The sequence below is a fragment of the Sus scrofa genome, chromosome 18, assembly GCF_000003025.6.
Source record: "Sus scrofa isolate TJ Tabasco breed Duroc chromosome 18, Sscrofa11.1, whole genome shotgun sequence".
Classification (NCBI taxonomy): Eukaryota; Metazoa; Chordata; class Mammalia; order Artiodactyla; family Suidae; genus Sus; species Sus scrofa.
In genome coordinates, this window is record NC_010460.4 from 37,995,552 (window position 1) to 38,010,692 (window position 15,141).

Here is a 15,141-nt window from a genome sequence, read left to right on the forward strand (position 1 = left end):
AGATCAGGTGCCGTGGGGTCACTGTCACGGGCTGTCAGCCAAGTGCTCCCTCAGAGTGGGCTCGTCGTGGGAGAGCAACTCCTGCCCTCAAATGGGAGGCTCTTCTCTGTGGCCAACTTTTCCCGGGAGTGCAGAATTCCTGGGCTCTGATCCATCCAGCCAGGGTCCCCACGTGTCAGGCACAGCTAACAGGAGACTCCTGGGTTCATCAAAAGCAGATAGAAATTTCTGGGTGCACTGGACATTACCAACGATTCCAAGCACACTCCCGCCTCCTGGCAATATCCATCTTCCTCCGCAGGAAGGGAGCCTCGCCTGGCCTGGCTGACAAGACCCAGCGCAGCCCTGAGCCACCTCTCATGCAGCCCCCCCTGGTGGGGAGGGGCTGCAAGGACCTTGAACCAGGTATGGTTTGGGCTTAGACCTCAGTGAGTGAGTCTCTCTAATCTCTACCCCAAGAGGTACTAATTCCTTTAGAATAAATCAAAACGGGAAGAAAGGCTTCCGTGAGTGGATATTACCTGCTTGAAAATCCCTCAGATTTCTTCTGGTTTGGGAAATATTGTTTTCTCTTCTTCCAGCACTGCCTGTATTAAAAAACCTCTTTTTGGTAACCAAGGGCTTTCAGGGTAAACTGCAACCTCAGGTAGATTTCCTAATCCAAGAAGCAGATCAGTATGGTTCAGTTTATTGAAACTTGATAGATCTGAGAGTGGTCCACTTAGGTCCAGACATGGAAGAGTTAAAACAGTGACGTCCCACATGGCTGCAACCTGGGCAGGCTTGATGTCAACATACAAGCAGCAGCACAAAATCGATGTTTTCTTTTCCAAAGGGTTTTTTCCAATTTGTACTCAGCCCAGAAGTTTTTCCCAACGCAAATCTAAAGCCAAGAAAATTCCTCCCAGAGACACAGTGCTGCTCAGACAGATGGGGCAGTCAGGGTAAGAGAGCCTCTCAGAGCATGAAGCCATCCCAGGGTTCCGAGGAAGCCAACCTCGCAGGCCTGCATCTCAGCATCTATATCCACACGGATGTGTGCAGTAGCCTGGAGCAACCAGGAGAGCTAGAGCTCCTGAGCACGGGGCCTGCAAAGTACGGACTTGGAGCAATTAAACCAGAGAGAAAGAGCCCCTTGTCCTGTTAGATTTGAAGCCCAAGCAAAAGGGTAAGCCATCCAGGACAGACTGGAGGGCGACCAGGGAGTGTCCCGTGGGCACAGCAGATTGATTGACAGAGAAAGAAAGAAGACACTGTCAACAATGAGAAGGGGCTGAAACATTTCCCACAGCCCCGTCTGGCTAAGGTTTCACCAGCCATTGGTGTGATGGGCTTGGAAGTAAATACGGGAGTCACTTTCTATTTATTTGTCCTTGGTGCAGTCACGCTGGAGTTACTGATTCGAGAGATTATTCCATAGCATGGGACTGGCCACAGCATGTCATTTAATCAGGGCCATTCTGCATGTAGATTTGACGACTTTGAAAGCTCATTCCTCTCCCAGGCGGGCACGTCTCTGGGCCTCTGCTGAGTGGAGGCGAAATTGGATCATCGTAGATGACAGGAGAATGCAGGTAATATGAACACTGAGTGCCTACCTGTTGGGCTTTACCTGGGCATTGCTGCCCAGTGCTTGGACCTAACCACTGTCACTACCGCACCTTCCAGGTGGCCCCATGTAAAAGGGAGAAGTGGATTTTGAACCAGGCATTGTTTTCCAGGTTAACTTTGGGATGCCAGTCATTTCATTTGGGGGAACATTTGCCCACTGCAGACGAGGGTGGTGTGTTGCAGGGTCGAGGGGAATCCATGTCCATCTGCAGAGGAGTAGCTTGGGGACCGCCGACAGGCCGCATGTGGCACCTGCTCACGACTGCGCATTTGTACACACATTCAGGAAAAGGATAGTAATAGGTGCTCAATTAAACCCCGGAGGTGTTAGAAAGACTGTGAGGCTCTTGTTGAGCAGGAACCTCAAGCAAGTGAGTCTTATTAGTGCAGAACAGCAGCAGAAGAGGCCACGAAAACGTGGGTGGTGGGGAAAGAAATGGAAAGACTATTTCTGGTGAGAGCTGGCTCTTCATGTGAACAGTTGATGGAACGTGACATGGAAAAGGAATAGGTTATGACGGAAAAGCAAACTGGTTGACGGAACAGCAATGTGGAGAATGTTACAAAAGATTTTTTTTTTTTTTTTTGCCTTTTGCCTTTTGCCATTTCTTGGGCCGCTCCCATGGCATATGGAGGTTCCCAGGCCAAGGGGCGAATTGGAGCTGTTGCCACCGGCCTACGCCACAGCCACAGCAACGCCAGATCCGAGCTGGGTCTGTGATCTACACCACAGCTCATAGCAACGCCGGATCCTTAACCCACTGAGCGAGGCCAGAGATCGAACCCCCAACCTCATGGTTCCTAGTTGGATTTGTTAACCATTGCGTCACGACGGGAACTCCAACAAAAGAATTTTAAGATTAGTGTCTGTATTATAGAATACTTTCCCGCTGCTGCTATAACAAATCACAAGTGCAATGGCTTCAAACAACACAAATTTTCACCTTACACTTTTGGAGGTCGGAGATCCAAAGCGTTTTTTTGTTTTGTTTTTTGCTTTTTAGGGCTGCACATGAGGCATATGAAAGTTCCCAGGAGGCTAGGGGTTGAATCGGAGCTATAGCTGATGGCCTACATCACAGCCACAGCACTGAGTGTGGCCAGCGATTGAACCCGCATCCTCAAGGATTCTGGTCAGGTTCGTTAGCACAGAGCCACAATGGGAACTCCCTGAAGTGGGTCTTCAAGTCAAGAAGTCGGGAGGGCTGCAGTCTTTCTGGAGGCTCTAGGAGGAATTTTTGTTCTTACCTTTCCCAGTTTCTATAAATGAGCTGGTGGCCCCTTCCTCCACCTTCAAAGCCAGCAGGGAAGTTCCTCTCTCTCCCCCAGCCTCCTCCCTCACCTCTGCTTCCATCACCACATCTCTGTTCCCATGTAGGGATTCTTGTGATCACAACAGGCCCCCTCAGATGATCCTAGAGAACTTCCCACCTCCAAGCACCTGCCAGGTCCCTTTTGCCGGGTTATTAGGTAATATATTCACGGGCTCAGGGGACCAGGATGTGAACATCGGCAGGCAGGGGCTTTATTCCATCTGCCATAATGTGGCAGACTCTGAGTCTTTTTCAAAAAAAACTCATCTTGGCACAATTTTAGAATTGTGGGAATGTTGTCAAGGTAATACAGAATTGTGAGTCTTTTTAAACCCTTTTTTCTGGGGAGGTGGGGAATGGGATGGACAGGGAGTTTAGGGATGCTAGACGCGAACTGTAACATTGAGAACAGTGGACGATGGGCTCCTACTTACAGCACAGGGAAATGTGTGTGATTGGGTTACTTTGCTGCACAACTGAAATTGAAGAAACACTGTGTGTCAACGAAACCTTAGTGAAATAAAAATAAAAAAACTTTTTTCATCTCTGTACAGGTTGTATAAATGTTCTTGCATTAAAAATCATTTGGAAACATGGAGTTGCCACTGTGGCTCAGCAGTAACATGAGGATGTAGGTTCAATCCCTGGCCTCGCTCAGTGGGTTAAGGATCCAGCGTTGCTGTGAGCTGTGGTGTAGGCCAACGGCTATAGATGTGATTTGACCCCTAGCCTGGGAACTTCCATATGCTGTGGGTATGGCCCTAAAAAGAAAAAAAAATTTTTGGAAACAAATGACCCACCTGTGAAAGTGCTCTGTATTCTTTAGAAGAAAATTGCTGTTTATTGCAAGGCATTTGTGATACTCCTGGCCTCCTCCAGAGGAATACCATGCAGGGCTCCTTGAGAGGAGCTGCCAAGCTCTTCCATCCCTGGAAATTTCCTGGGGTTGACACCCCAGAGGCCAGGACCCGGACCGCATGACCATCAAGGCCCCATGCAGACCCATGAAGTTAAGACGACGTCTCTCTACCTGAGAAACACATTCCTCTCCAGGAAGACCTTCTCTGTATCACCTCCTTTCTGTTTCCTTCAATCATTGCCTTGGGCACTTCTAGGCATTTGCCATCCATAGGTGGCTAGGCAGGTGGCACCTGGGAACCTTTGCCAGGTAGCTCACCTGAGTCATCTGTGCCTCTGTGCCAAGGCAGCTTCAGTGCCTGGTGTGCCAGTTGGCCACAGGGACGCTACCTGAGAGTCTTAGGGAACAATGGGCTTCCTTCACCAGCTCCTGCCTAAGAATCTTCCTCTGCGTTTTGCTCTAGGTTCTGGACCTGGAATCAGAGCAAACTCTGTTGGTGAGTTGAGGCTACTGACGGCATGATGGCTTCCAAAACCCAGATGTGCATCAGAATGTGCTTTGTAAGAGACACCCTACAAAATGAATCTGGAAGGTCCTGTACACAGGAAAGCAAAGAATTCTTCAAAGAGTGATGGGGACATGTGGAAAGGACACAGGGGCCAGACTAAAGTCTAAATCTGGGACCATGTGAGCATCACAGAAATAGTAATAATAGAATAATAATTTTTATTCAATAAGCCATTGAATAAATATACATAACTATAACTAGTCTATATTCATATAACTAAACAAATAAGTAAATAAGTGAATGCTCTTCCTTAAAAAAAAAAAAATCACATGCCAGAAATCCTCTCCCTGCAATGCCGCCTCAGTTAGGTCTGGAGTGGGGCCCAGTCATTTCTGATCCTTAAAAAGACTCCAGGGGATGGTGATGGTTGGGGATGACCGGAAATACTGGTTTAGCTTCTCGCGATGAAGCACAGAGACGTGGAAGTCAGAGAAGGAAGAGCCAGAGTATTACTGCCTTATCCACTCACTGTTGAAACTTACAGTGCATCAGGTGATGCACAAACCTGGGCCCAAGAGGGTGAAAACCCTTCCTGTTCTGCTGGAGCTCCCGGGCGGGTGAGGGGCTCCTTGACCCTGTGAACCGTATTCCATCGGGGAGTAGCCTCAGGTCTGGGGACCTGAAGGAGACTTAGCTGGTGGACCAGGGAGAGAAGGGCATTCCAGATGCAGTGGGAAGCAAAGGTTGGAGGAGGGCGGGGCGCCAGGCTGATTTTATCTGCAAGGGATGGGTGTGTGCAGGGTTGCCAGGGAGGACGGGGGAGGAGGGAGGGGGAGGGGGGAGGAGGGAGGGGGAGGGAGGAGGGAGGCGCAGCGATTAGGGCCGGGGCCCCCAAGGTTCATCCACTGAGCCCTGTGATCTTCGCCGCAGGCACACGCTGCTGCGGAGAAGGAAGTAGCAGAGCCAGACGGAGGGACCTCCCGAAGCTCACACAGCCTCTAGCCTTGAGTGAACACTTTTTTCTCTTCCGCTGGCCTTCGCCTCCTTGCTTTTCAGCTGACCAGCAGCCCTGCCTGGGAGGACGAATGGAAAGGAACCTTCCAGAGTGAGCATGCCCTTTGCCTTTGGGGAAAAAAAAAAACCAAACGGGTTTGCAGAGGATCCTCCAAAAAGCAGCCTCCAAAACAAGAGGGGGGGGCTTCAGCAAAGGCCTGCCGGCTGAACTTCCTTCCACAGAAAGTGGAAACGGGGTTCCCCAGATGCTGGGGGGCCAACTCGCCGGCTTCTCCCTGTCCCATCGCCGATAGCAAAAGTTAATGCCTTTGTGTGTTAAGGTCTTATGACAAAAGTTAAAACGAACTGGGACACATAAAAACGTACTGCTTGCAGCTTTATTCGTGAAGAATTAATAGCTCAAGAATTAAAATGCTATATCTGGTACACAGACTAGATATTCTAGCACCTCCTCTAGAAATTGAAGTCCTACCCTGAGTCATAAAACTCAGGCAGGAAAAGGAAGGCTTATGTGTTCTAAGGGGACAAACAGGATCCAGGAGCATCGTCAGGACCCAAGAGAACCATCCTAGATGGGACGGGGCGAGGGTGGGGGGCTTTGCTGCCAGGCGGGTCCCTCCCCTCAGAAGGAAGACAGAAGCCATCCGGCCACAGTCTTGCCAGGAGGGAAGGCCACAGCTTTCCTCTGAGCTGCGTCTCTGGCCCCGCTCAGGGTTTAATAGAGCCTAGGCTGCTGCCTTGAAACCTGCCCAGGACACCGCTTTGTTTTATGTTGTTTTGCAATGATCTTGAATGCTCTTCAGGGTATGAAGTCCTCTTGGGGTGCTGGAAAGGCTGGCAGTGCGGGGTGGGGTGTGGGTTCCACAGAATCAGCCTCCAGAAATCAGGCACTTGTCACTAGACACGCTGGCCTGGGCCCTGCAGATCACTCGGCGTTGGAGGAGACCCTCTGGTTGACCAGACGTCCTCCGTGGCTGACACGTGCTATAATGTCAGAGACGGATGGTCCTGCGGCAGCCTTTGCCTCTGGACCTCAGAGAGGGGCCTAGGCCCCTACTGCACTCATGTCACCAGACAAATGGATGTGGGGCAGGGAAGGGGGGGGTGTTTATGGTGCACTTTATGGACTAGACACTGTATGGAGTGGTTTACAGACTCTTTACAAGAACACCCGGAAGTAGGGCTTTTGTGCCCATTTCAGAGATAAGGAAACTGAGTCTCCCTCTGGTGAAGTAGCTCTGCCCAGGGACTTGGGGCATGATCTGCCAGCCCTTGAGCCCCTCACCCTTTACACTGTGCCACAGTGGCTCCTGTATTGAAGACTCCTGCAGGGGCCCCCTGACAATCTGCCATCACATGTGGTGGATGGTTCACTACTCTCAAGTTTGCAAACTTAACGGCCAGCCCGGTAGTGGGTCGAATTGGCTCCCCTCAAAAGAGATGTTCAGGCATTGAGCCACTCATTATTATAGAAACACAAATCAAAACCACTAGGAGGTATCACCTTACACCCGCCAGAATGGCCATCATCAAAAAGTCTACAAACAATAAGTATTGGAGAGGGTGTGGAGAAAAAGGAACCCTAGTACACTGTTGGTGGGATTGTAAATTGGTGTAACCACTGTGGAAAGCAGTATGGAGATTCCTCAGAAAACTAAACATAGAACTACCATCTGATCCAGCAATCCCAGCCCTGGGCATCTATCCGGAGAAAACCATGACTCGCAAAGACACATGTACCCCAATGTTCACTGCAGCACTATTTGCAATAGCCAATACATGGAAACAACCTAGCTGTCCATCAACAGAGGAGTGGATCCAGAAGATGTGGTACATATACACAATGGAATATTACTCAGCCATTAAAAAGAATGAAATACTGGCATTTTTAGCAACATGGATGGACCTAGAAATTATCATGTTGAGTGAAGTCAGCCATACAATGAGACACCAACATCAAATGTTATCACTGACATGTGGAATATAAAAAGAGGATGCAATGAACTTCTTTGCAGAACAGATGCTGACTCACAGACTTTGAAAAACTTATGGCTTCCAAAGGAGACAGGTTGGGGGGTGGGGGGATGCACTGAGGGTTTGGGATGGAAATGCTATAAAATTTGTTTGTGATGATTGTTGTACACCTATAAATGTAATAAAATCCATTAAGTAATAAAAAAAGAAAAAATTAATTAATTAATTAAAAAAAGAGAGATGTTCAAATCCTAATCCCTGCTCCCTGTGAAAATGGCTTTATTTGGAAATAGGGTCTTTGCCGAGGTAACTAAATGAAAGACTCATGATATGCTTCTGGCGTAAGGGCAGACCCTAAATCCAGTGACTGGTGTCCTTATGAGAGGAAAGGGGAAGATGTGACACAGGGAGAAGGGCATGGGAAGGTGGAGGGTGATTAGAACGCTGTGACTGCAAGTCAAGGGGTGCCCGGGATGGGCAGCAGGCACTGGAGGGTGAAGAAGGGTGTGGAATAGATTCTCCCTCAGAACCTCCAGAAGGAGCCGACCCTGCTTGTACCTTTGTTTCAGACTTGTAGCCTCAGCCCTGTGAGAGAATCAGTTTCTGTTGTTTGAAGCCATCCAGGCTGTGGCCCCTTGCTGTGGCGGCCGCCTGGACACTGATAAAGTCCTGCTCTTTGCCATAAGATTAGTACAGCTGCTTCTCTGCAGGTGTTATGGGGGTTCCAGGCACTGAGCTGAACGCACGCTAGCTCCCTGGAGCTTCCTGCTCATTCGATGAGGCAGATCCATTGTTACTCTGCTCATTAGCAGTAATAACTAAAGAGTTATTACTAATTACGACGAATGAGTAGTAATAATAGTTGTAATATAGGAGCTGGTAAGTCATCAGGTCCAAGCTGAGTGGGTGCCTGGAGGGATGGACTCTGACACAAGCAGTTAAATCTCATCCCCCAAAACTTGCACCTCTGGACAAGGATGACTGCAGTGGAAGGGGTGGCTGTCCAGGGGCGTGGAGGGCATGGATGCTCAGCCCTGGTCCCAAGGTCTGCGTAGCTTCACAGTGGCCCCAGAGTGGCAGTGGGCCAATTGTCCTGAGAGCATCCAGGGCATCCCCTCTGCCACCTCCCCACTCAGTAGACCAGAGAGGTGCAGCACTTTCTCTAAGGACACACAGCTCTCCGAGGCAGTCAGCAAGAGAGCATGGCTCCCTGGTCCTTGTATCCCAAAAATGCCCAGGGATGATGGGTTCCTCCTCCAGCGCAGCTGAAAGGATTCCAGACCAGGCACCTCCGTGGAGTGCCTGTTCTTGACCTCCGCCACCAGGCGCATCCGGAGAGGATTTAGAGCAGAAGGACCTGTAAATACCACCTACGGGTTCACCGCTCCTCACACTGACTCCCAAGTCCCCAAAGCTCCGAAAACCTGAAGCTTGGCGCATACCTAACTTGGTAGCAAAAAACCTGACCTAAATTCCTGTGCGGCTCTTTATAATCTTTATGTACTGAACTGTGGGGACTATTTCACTGCAGAAATATTAACGTGCTTCATTTCAGGGTGCCGCCCCAGACCATACTAGCACTTATGTAAGACATGACATGTATACTATAATTTCTTCCTAAAATCCAAAACATCCTGCATTTTTGTTTCTGATTTTAGAACACATCTGGCCCAAGAATTTCAGGTTAGAGAGTGGGGTCCTCTTCTAATTTCCTCAAGCCTGACTCCACCTGGGAAGAATTAGATACGGGGGACCAGCAGCAACTCGGTCTCTTACATCCAGGAGAGGATGTTTAATTCTCAAAAAGAGAAAAGAAAAAAGTTTTCATTGAATTTAAGGTAGCATTGAGGTAGAAAAATGGAACTTTTCAAGTCAGAGAGTTCTGGGTGCAAATTCGAGTTTCAAAGGTTCATGACTCTCTTGCAGCTACACAGTAACATCTGTGAAACGTCTGTAATGTGGGAGCAGTTGCAGCTAGCATACCGGGCTATGTGGATATGAGTCTGCAGTGAGTACCTAGGAGGAGAAACACTCTAACTCCATAAAGAGAGCATTCCCCCACCCCCGACTCCTTAATGAAATTCCTCCCCCGACACCGGTCAAATTGTAAATTCTCAGAAAGAAAATAACATTCCTTCCAATTCTTAGCAACAGATATTTGGGACATGGAACCGAGATTATTCTGTGTCACAATCACGCTCTGCATTTGCCAAGCTCCTGCCAGTGAGTCATCCCAGGATTTTAAAGACGCTGCCTAACTCACCCGGCACATCTGGGGACAAAGACAGGACAGAGACCAAGGGCAACGCAGGCCACCCTAAGCCTCAGCCCTGACTGCTCCCATTTGCTATTAATGGGGGAATCTGCTTTTAAATGTCCCCCTGCCCCTTTTACGTCCTCAAGGGACTCTAGAGGGGGCCAGGCCCGCAGGACATCAGGTGGGAACTGTGAAACTAGAAGACCCTGGGGATTTGCAGGGTGAGATTTCACAGGAGACTCTCCCCTGGCGCAGAGAGGGGGCCTGAGGAAATGCTGCTGCGGGGAGAAAAGGCCATCTTTTCTCTTACTCAGCTGATCTCCTTTTCTTCTCTTTGAAAATGTGGGGTCTTGTCCTTGAGCCCTATTATTGCCATTAATCCCATGGCCTCATCCAGCTAATCAGTAAAAAGCCTTTGGGGTCTTTGATTATCCAGGATCTGGTGAGAGGCGCTGGTGATTGGTGCCCCCCACTCCACCCCTGCCAACCCAGGCCCCTGCTGCCTGCCCCTCCCCAGGGACCCCCAGACTTCATACATCTTGTGGGATTTGTGACTCTGACCTTGAAGACACTCGGTCTGGGAGACAGGAGATTCAATTTGTGTTTTATCCTGAGGGATATCTGCTGCCGACAAGTCTCAAAGGAATGTTCAGACCAGGACAAACTCTTCTTTCCGTGGTTTCAAACTTCACAAGGCAGAGTAGTTCCCTGTGGTCTAGGGTAAAGGATCTGGTGCGGCGCCACAGGTCCGATCCATGGCCCGAGCATTTCCGCAAGCCACACGCACAACCCCCACAAGATATAATTAAAATCAGAGCAATCGAACTTCACAAGGTGATGCTGCAGCCGGGTTACAGGTCGGTGGGGTACGGACAGTGATGGAAGGAAAAAAGAGCATCGGGCAGGGCCGGTCCTCTTCCTTCCTTTCTGCCCCTCACACGTCAGGGTACCAGATGCTCACATCCCAGGCTGCTGGCCTGGAAGGCGGGTGAGAGGCTCGTGGGGGCTCAGAAGGATGAGCAGGAAAGGCTGGTGTAGTTTGGAGCAAAAACTACTGATGGTAATGGTATTGAACCCGTGCCCTCTCCTCCTGAGAGAGGTCAAGCACTGGGCCCACACACCCAGCAATTCCTTCACTCCCTCATTCTCTCAGCAGCTTCCAAGCCCACAGCACAGACCCGGCTTTACTGTGCTTTCATAGCTTTGCTCATGCTGCTCGAAAGGGCTCTTATTCATCCTTTAAAACCCAGACTCAAATGTCACCTCCTTGGTCCAATGTTTTACTGTCTCCTGTGTCTCACCTTGAAATGCCCTGAACACAGTGATTCCTCTTGAGCTAAAATCCACTATTTTCCTGTCTTTATTGTCCTCTAGCCTTTGAGAAAATAGATCAGGGTGTCTTACTGGTCATGGTCTGTGCACCCCCAGTCAAGGTCCAGCACAGAGAAGTGCTCGATAATGTTCATGGGTTGACAATGCAGGACTTTTTCAAGCAGATACCCTTCAAGCATGACCAATTAAATTCAATAACTGAATCGCTTTGGTGTATAGTAGAAATTAAGTCAACAATGAAAATCAACTGTACTTCAAGAAAATACTTTTTTTGTCTTTTTAGGGCTACACCTGTGGCATATGGAGGTTCCCGGGCCAGGGGTTGAATTAGAGCTGTAGCTGCCGGCCTACAGCACAGCGACAGCCACACCAGATCTGAGCCTCATCTGCAACCTACACCACAACTCATGGCAACACTGGATCCTTAACCCACTGAGCAAAGCTAGGGATCAAATCTGCATCCTCATGGATACTAGTCAGATTCCTTTCCACTGAGCCATGACAGGAACTCCAAGAAAATAAATTTTTAAAAAATAAATAAAATTTTTAAAAAGTGGTATGGGCATGGGAGGGGATGGGGAGGCAGGACAGCTGAAAGCAAAACTCTTCTGAGAGGCCTGACTCCTGGCACTTTCTTAACCAGGTGCCTGGAGGCTGTACAGTGAGGTGCTTTTGAGCGGACTGTGCAGTGGACATGATTGTGCAGTGGACACGGCAGCGTCCCATCAAGGTGCCCTAGCCCCACGCCGGCACTGTGTACCCACCAGCTCCTGAGCCTCGCTCCCAGGACTCATCCTTGTGATCCTGTTCATGGAACTGCCCTTGGGCTCCTGAGCTCCTAGAGCCAATTGGACAGCAGGTGCAGAGGGCTGCAGGCCGCTGGGCATCCTGTCCAGGGTGCGCAGACCTGACTGGTGAGGGCATGTGAACACTCAGCTCCTTTGCCTCCAAGGCAGTTTCCAAGATGTAACCCCTGTTCTAGAGCATGCTATGGGATCGGGGTCAGGCGGTGTGGGGTGGGGGACTTTGCCTGAAACAGAGCCCTTGCTGGCTTCCCTCCCCCCTCCTTACCATCCCCCCACTAGCACCGCCTTAAATCAGGGTCCTCTTCTGGGGGTGCCTGTCTGCACCTCGGCTTCCTCATTTGTAACATGGAGACTAGAAAAGTACATGTTTTTATTGTGAGGATTCAATCAAGTAATTCTGGTAAAACCCATGAGACTGGCACTCGACAAGCACATGGGTGACAGAGCTTTCATACTGAAGTTAGCACACTGGGCCTCTCAACACAATTGCTGCTCTTTCCAGTCCCTCTCCTTGTTGCTTGACTTAGCCATGCAACTAAGTTCTGATCAATTGGATTTGAGCAGAAGTGATGAGTGCAGATTGCAGGTAATGTCCTTTAAAAGCAAGGCAAGTGCTCCACTCCTGGCTGGAATGTGGGTCGTGATCATGGGAGACGGTGCAGCCAGCCTTGACCATGAGGCAGAAGGCTGTGTGCTGAGCACGGTGGAGCAAAAAGCTTGTAGTCTGGACACCACTGAGCCACCCTATCAGCCTGTGACCACCTAAACTTCTAACTTATTTAAGGCAATGTACTGGGGTAGGGATCTTTATGATTGCCGAACCTGCATCTTAAATGCTACAGTCTCAAAGTGGCATGATTACTTTAGGAGAGAACTCTGAAATGTCCCCGGAAACAGCCAACTCCAGCCCCAATGAGAAGAGAGTCCTGCTTATGTGTGCATGGGATGTCTCTCCCTTCCCTCATTTGTTGGTCTCTGTCTCTCTTTGTGCCTGAAAATGAAATAATAAGAAGGTTTGTTATATAATAGATGGAGTTCCCATCATGGCTCAGCAGTTAACGAACCCGACAAGGATCCATGAGGATGCGGGTTCGATTCCTGGCCTCCTCGTAGGTTAAGGATCCGGCGTTGCCGTGAGCTGTGGTGTAGGCCAGCAGCTGTAGCTCTGATATGACCCCTAGCCTGGGAACCTCCATATGCCATGGGTGCGGCCCTAAAAAATAAATAAATAAATGAAAGAGAAGGTTTGTGATGTAATAAAGAGAAAACTAAGAAATGGCAACTAAAGACAAGGTAACTTTAAGTTGTCCCTTGAACCTGTTGGAAATAATGTGAAAGCTGACGGGTGAATAAGCAGACGTGCCCCAGACCCAAACTGTTCACAAGTCTTGATTTTTAAAAGCTTCTCCGCTGCCCTTTTGCTCACTTCCAGAGCTCATTAGCAGAAATGGGTTGAATGGGTCACAAAGCGCCTGTCTCTGATGCAATGGCCCCTGGAGACACTGTTACAGATGTTGTAACACTGTGTCATTTTGTACAAAAGTCATGCAGTGATTGTTGCAATTTTTTCAAAGGTGAAAATAGACTCAAAAGAGGTTCTTTAATCAGATTATTTAATAATCTGATTATTTAATCAGAATGGGACACAAATACTTAGTGTCTTGTTGCATGGTGTTTACTTGGCCACTGCTGCTGTCCTGGGGCAAGTTCAAATCCTTGGAGGGAGGCATAGGATAAGGACATTCTCCGTATTTATAAGGGTCTGGGACAAAAGAGAGAAGGCTTTAAAAAAAGGGAGGAAAAATGGCTTTCTGGCCTGGTCCCATCCTGTAGGGCCAATTTTCTCAGCCTTGGCCCTGCTGACATATTGGTCTGGATAATTCTTGTTGTGTAGCTGTCCTGTGCCCTGAGGGATGTTCAGCAGGAACCCTGGTCCACCCACTAGATGCCAGTTGTAACAACTGCAAATGTCTTCAGTACGGACCAAATGTCCACCGGGGGTGTATGTGCAAAATCATGCCTCTTTAAGAACTCCTCCTCGGAGGCCTGCCTCTGGGGGTGAAGCCGTGGTAGCAGCTGCAAACAGGGGAACGTGGAACACTCAGTCTGTTTGGAGCCCCGTGGGCGGACTAAAGCTCAAAGGGTAAAAAATATGCTTTGCTCTTCAGCAGAAACCCAAAGAGTGTAGCCTCACCAAGAGACTTTGAGGGTTGCAGGCGAGGGCAGTGGATATGCTGAGCAAGGGAAGAGCGGAGAAGGAAGAAACGAGCAGAGGCTCAGTGGTACCTGATTTAAGTCATCAATGGCTGCCTCACTCCTTTTGCCAGAAGGTAGACCATGGATGGGCCTATGATGCCAAGAAAGGCATTCTTCTCTGATAAAAGAGAGGTAGCTGGGAAGGAAGATTCCTTTCTGCTCTCCTCTTCCCTTCCTATCCTGTACCAGGATGGAATGTTTGGAGCTGCCAGCAGCCATTTTGTAGGCTTGAGGCAACAACTAAAGGTCAAAATCTATTGAAGGCTCTGGAAAAAGTCTGTGTTCTTGATAACATTGCTGGGCCAATGAACCCACCTCAAGATTATTTACCTTTAGTCTCTTTGTTAAGTAAATAATATATGTCCCCAGGAGTTAATCCAGGATTAGTTGTGTTTTCTGTCATTTACATTGTTAATCAGTGGAAACATTTGCAACTGCAGCTAATAGAGGGCCCAACTAAAAGGAATGTGTAAGGGCAGGGTGTCATCTCACCTAACAAGAAGTCCTGAAGTAGGTGAGTCCACAGTTGATGTGGTGGCTGTTTAGTGTGCAAGCTTTGAATTGACCTACATGCAACTACTCCTGGGCTTTACCTCAAGGTCACAATGTGGCTGTCACAGCTCCAAATGTCATGTCCACAGTGAAACCGTGTTTAAGACAAAGAAAGAGGCAAGTTTTCCTTCCCATCTCTCTCTTTTTATCAGGCAAAAAATAATTTCCCCTTAAGTTCCTAGTCAATCATCTCATAGTCTAACTGATCAAAACTGGACACACACACACACATATATGTGAATATTACTCAGCCATGAAAAAGAAGATATTATGCCATTTGCAGCAATATGGATGGACATAAAGATTATCATACTAAGTAAAGTATGTCAGAGAACAACAAATGTGATATCATATATGTGGACTCTTACAAAATGATACAAATGAACTTATTTATAAAACAGAAACAGACTCACAAACGTAGAAAAAAAGCTATGGTTACCAAAAGGGAAAGGTGAGAGGGAGGGATAAAATTAGAAATTTGGGAGTAACATATATACACTACGATATATGAAATAGAAAAACAGCAAGGACTTACTTACAGCACAGGGAACTATACTATACTTAATATTTTGTAATAACCTATATGGTAAAAGAAGCTGAAAGAGAATACATATAACTGAATCACTTTGCTATGCACTGGAAACTAACACAACATTGTA

The 15,141-nt window shown here is 48.4% G+C and overlaps 1 long non-coding RNA gene across 1 annotated transcript; it reads left to right on the forward strand.

Moving 5' to 3' along the window:
• Positions 412-6,880, forward strand: LOC110257555. The gene is made up of 3 exons (XR_002340333.1): positions 412-1,574; positions 4,247-4,279; positions 5,222-6,880. It is a non-coding gene; the product is annotated as an uncharacterized LOC110257555 (long non-coding RNA).